This window comes from Engraulis encrasicolus, chromosome 17 (assembly GCF_034702125.1).
Source record: "Engraulis encrasicolus isolate BLACKSEA-1 chromosome 17, IST_EnEncr_1.0, whole genome shotgun sequence".
Taxonomy (NCBI): domain Eukaryota; kingdom Metazoa; phylum Chordata; class Actinopteri; order Clupeiformes; family Engraulidae; genus Engraulis; species Engraulis encrasicolus.
Window position 1 is genome coordinate 33,106,143 of NC_085873.1, and position 5,515 is coordinate 33,111,657.

Sequence of the window (5,515 nt, forward strand, 5' to 3'; positions counted from 1 at the left end):
TGGAAAGATAGCCCACTACACTAAGTTATTCACTCACCAATTTATGAAACATTAATACTCCCCTACTTATCATCTTGATTATTCTTAATACAATATTTCTAACTTACAAACTCCGTCTGTGTGTGTTTTGCTTTTGCTCTGTGTTGGTACACTCCTTTCTTCAGTAGCGAGCCTAGGTTTTATTGATGCGCAACGCAAGCCCAGAGGGTAAAGACAATATTTTTATTATATTGTTTAGTGAAATAGTTAGAAGTAGGTTACACAAACTTTTGAGAGCTACTTTAGAAATCCACTTCTATCATTTGTTGCTATTTCAGTTTCGTGACAACAACGCTGTGTTACGAACGTAATTGCGTTGCGAGACCATGTCGTCGCAACTAATAACAACCAACGCTTGTTCCAGGAGCTCCTGAAAGTCAGCGTTAGCAGAAAACAAGGCGATGATATGTAACCCGTTGCCTCTTTTTAAAATATTGCATTGGGTTTTTGACAGATAAAACTGCGCACTCAGACTGCGGTAGAATCACACACTGGTTATGCAGCAGTCCACACAAACGCGACGCGAGGGCACGAGCTGAGTAGCAAACTTCAGCGGTATCAAATTCCAGCTTCCAACTATTCCTGTGTTGTTCGAAAAAACAATGACGACTGCTAGTTGGAAACAGTTGACCTTGAATTAATAGAAGCGCCACTTAGCCAGGAGACCTATAACCCAGTCATAATAGCCGTGAATTTCACTGCGCAAAATTGTCCTCAATGAAAATTAACATGGCCAGGGAGCGCACTTTATCGCATGGTGAAAAAAATAGTAGCAGCCTAGTACGCAGTAGTTTTGGGTGATCATTCCTTGCACCACTAGCCCTATGACCTGGCTCCACAAATTAGTGAGGTTATTGTCAGTTTAATAGTCAAATGTTTAAATGTAGCCTGTTACACATTTTGAATGGAGTGAAGGAAAAGGATTAGGCCTTATTTTTAGACCCTATTAATACTATTATTATTAGGCATATTAATAATAACTATGATAACAAATAATAATAATTGACCTAGGCTAATATTGGTGTAATGTTATTATTATTATTACTATTATTATTATAACGCGTGACTGCCGGTCCGCGGAAAAAAATTGAGACTCAAGCCGGTCCCTGGTGCTAAAAAGGTTGGGGAACCCTGTAGTACAGTACAGTACAGTAGCATACTGTATAGTGCAGTACAGTACAGTACAGTACAGTACAGTACAGTACAGTACAGTACAGTACAGTACAGTACAGTATTTCACATTACAGTACAGTATAGTATAGTACAGTACAGTGCAGTACTGGGTCCTAAGGAAGCATGTTCTAAATTTCACGCTTTTGTCAGCTCTGTAACGCTAATGGCCTTTTTCTTGAAAATGGCGGCCATCTTGAATATTCATGACAACTTTTAAATTATCCATAAGACATTTACCAAATAGTATGAATGGTAAATGTGTCTAAAATGTCATATTATATCCATTACTCATAAGAAAACTGTTGTTGCTGGCGGCCATTTTGAAAAATGGCTGCTATGGCCACCATGTTGAAAATTCACGATGGCTCCATATCCAGTTCTTTTTAGAATGCCTTTGGCTATATGTGTACCAATTTTCATGCTTGTATCACAAACTGAACGATTGTTTTGGTTAGCCGCTGCACTATCATACGATATCTTCACTGGGTGAATCCACTGTCTAATGTGTGGGCCAACCCCAAGGAAAACAACCACAACAACAACAGTAACGGCCCTTGGGGACTGTCGGCCCACCGGGAAAATGCCCTGTGTTCCAGATTACCAGTCCAGCCCAGTCCATTTTGTTTGGTGGAGTGCTCGTGGTCTTTGCGCGGGAGCTAGATTAATCAGATGAGGAACACACACACACACACACACACACACACACACACACACACACACACACACACACACACACACACACACACACACACACACACACACACACAGGGCCGCTGACAATCCCCCATCCAATACATCCAATGTAATGGAAACCCAATGTTGGGCCCCCTCTCTGACTGGGCCCGGAACAACTGACCTCTTTGTTCCCAACGGTCGGCTTCCCTGCACACACACACACACACACACACACACACACACACACACACACACACACACACACACACACACACACACACACACACACACACACACACACACACACACACACACACACACACACACACTTTTTGGGCTGGAGCTAGATTAATCAGATGTCTGTTCTGAGGAATTGTGCTTGACAGACCCTAAGAGGAAGGTACGGGCTGATTAGATCTGAACTATTGTGACATTTAGCTGTGCCAAGCCCATCTTGTCAATTCAATAAAAGCTTGTGCTTCCTCACACACACCCTCACACTCTCTCTCTCTCACACACACACACACACACACACACACACCATCTAATGGGAGCAAGGTCTTTGCGGTTGCATGGGTAATTGCCAGTGTAATGGACTATAGTAATTCATGGCAGAATACACTGAAGTTGTCTGGGGGGCTAGAAAGGGAAAGGAACCATTTGATGGAGAGTTCCTCAGACGGCCTTCATGTTTATTCATGAAGACAAACGACGACCCATATATACTGGTCTTGTTGTGTTACCCAATAGAGAAGTTGGGACCTGCACCTACAGTATGAAGTAGTAAACTAGATGGACCCACCTGGCAGAGATGGGACCAAGTCAATTTGCAAGACACACAAGTGGGTCGCAAGTCCTCCAAATCAAGCCCGAGTCAAGTCACAAGTTAGGACACATTTGACCAAGTCAAGTCCAAATCCAAGTCATACCAAAGCCAAGTCAAGTTCAAGTCAAAGTCTCAATTTTTTACTAAGTCCACCATGTATTCTACGTAGGCCTACATTCTTGCCAACCACTTTTGGTCATAAATGAATTCCATTTTTGCCTGATGAGTGAGTTGGTATTGTATTGCACCGCTGGTGGTCAAACGCAAAGGGGTTGTAAACCCGTTCACCAATCACAATGCAAGTTCTTTTTTATTCACTGTTTGGACAAATCTGTAACTTTTGCTCTGATTGTTCATAGCATTGCACAGGCAGTGCATAGCATTGCAAACATCAATTTGGAAGGGAAGGCATAGGTGTAGGGGTAGAAATTGGAAATGAGATTCGGCCTTAGTCCCATCGACAGCCCTCCCCTTTCTGAAACAGGCGGTGCGGTTCCAGACTAACCTTTTCATGTTGTAGTCTGGCTCGACAGCTTAATGCAGTGGCCCCCAAACTTTTTCTGCTGGGACTCCCTTTTGGACGTAAGAATATTTTCACGACCCCCCTCCTCCCATTTTCCAAAAGCAAAAGCGTGTTTTTTGCTAAGCTTTATTGTAAACCACAGTAAAGGTAAATAGGCCTATTCATGAGCTGAAGGGAATATTGTTACTAAAGATGCATGGAAAGCTTATACTATGCTAACCGACCCATCTGTCCCCGACCCTCCCGCAGTACCTCTGTGACCCCCCAGTTTGGGAACCATGGGCCTAATGAAATGGTACACTGTGTCCCTTACAGCTTTGGCCTGGAGCCACCGCCTCTCGTCTTCATAAGCATATGAAGATTATAACCCATCATGTGCTCACCCCTGCTCCCTCAGGAAACTGGAAGCATCTGTTCACCTCACCGATGCTTTACCTATCCATTTACTACAACAGGGCCAAGAAAAAAGCTCATAAAATAGCGCCTCAGCATAATCAGAAGCTGTATACAGTCAGGGATAAGTTTTACTGCCACACAGTACACAATTTAAAGTGGGTTGCACCCAGTGGAGTCTATAAGATTTCACACAGCTCCTTTTTTAGAGTGTGCCCTTGGGAGGATTGCTCTTAGCATCACTTCCTACTTCAGCAGAAGAGAGTCTATCAGCTGGGGGGCACCCCTACCTCCATGTGTAATGTGGACAACAACATAAACTAGTTTCTCCTCGAGGAGGGGGGTTCAGATGGAGTCTTGTTGACCTCATTTGAGCTTTGAGAGTCTATAATATTGTAAATAGAAAGGGAAAATAACCTGGTGCCACATGGATATCTATTTTCTGCGGTTTATTTTATCAATGCAATCAGACTTATGTTTTGACATGCATCACGCATGACGAAACGTTAGTCTGATTGCATTGATAAAATAAATTACAGAAAATAGACATCTGTGTGTGGCACCAGATTCTTTTTCCTTTCTACTTTTGATTTAGTCTTGCTCTGGTTTTACCGGATTGTTACTTTAGAAGCGCAGAGTGCATTTGTTTTACAAGTGAATAATTATAATAATGTCTTCAATGTCTCTCCAATAGCAGAAAAGTAGTAGAAAGGGTTTATTTCTCAGCAAGGAGCAGGCTGTAGCCTGATACACACACTGTGTGCTAGAAATGAAGGATTGCTTATTTGGTTCAGTGTTGGAGTGCCAGACTACTCGTCAAAAGCCAGCCTGGAGGTGCTCTTCTCTTCAGCGCTTGACAACTTGCCTGAACTGCCATGGACCTACCTGTGTTATTTCTGGAATTTGTATTTTAAAGTCTAAAGCCTAAAAGATTGTAGTCAGGTGAACCGATTGACAGATAGAGAAATGGTATAGAACCTTAAAAATGTAGGCTAAAGTAAACACTTATGAAATATTATCTGAAATTTGGATTTCCATTACTTTAGTTGTCATTCAATCCTAAATGGCTCTGTGCAATTATGATGATTCTGAAAACGTGTTAAGCCCAGACAAAGCCATTGATTTACTGACTCCATCAAACTAAAAATCGAGGGCAGAGGTCACCTGCGACAGCTCCACAACACATTTAATAAGCCCTCCACCAATTATACATGAAAATATTCACCAAAGAGGTCTAGCATAAAAAATATTATTCAAAAAACTAATTAATGCCATTTTCACAGAGTCAAAATGATGGATTGTATAAAGAGCTATGGCTTGCACAAGCTAATAAACACAAAATGACACGGGTAAAAATATTTCGCAGAGTAGCATTTAGTGTAGTAACAAGTCCTCTGCAGCCATTTATTCAAACACAAAGTGACATTCTCTTTCAGCTAGTGCACTCTACACTTGGGGCTTGTAAGAGGGTTTTACATCACGGTAAATCACACACAGCCTGTAATTGCACTTCCCTTCTGACTGTTCTGAGGACCAGAAACCTAAACGGTATGGACTATGAAACCATGATGTTGAATTATACAATAGACTAGTTCTGAAACCAAGGGATCACATTTTATGACTTCACATCAAGTTTTTAATAAACGTATAGCATTATTATTTATAATTTTACACCTTCACTCACTCACTCACTCACTCACTCATGCCCCGTGTACATCAAAGGCGAACTAAGCGACCTGCGCGGCGGAAGTCATTGTGTCTCTATGGAGGGAAGGCGAATAAAGCTACCAGAGCGAATTCGGCAGGAGCGAAGCTTCTTGAGCGACCAGGGCGAATTTTGACGATTAAACTCAAGCTAATCTTAAGCGAATTCGCTATGACGCGGT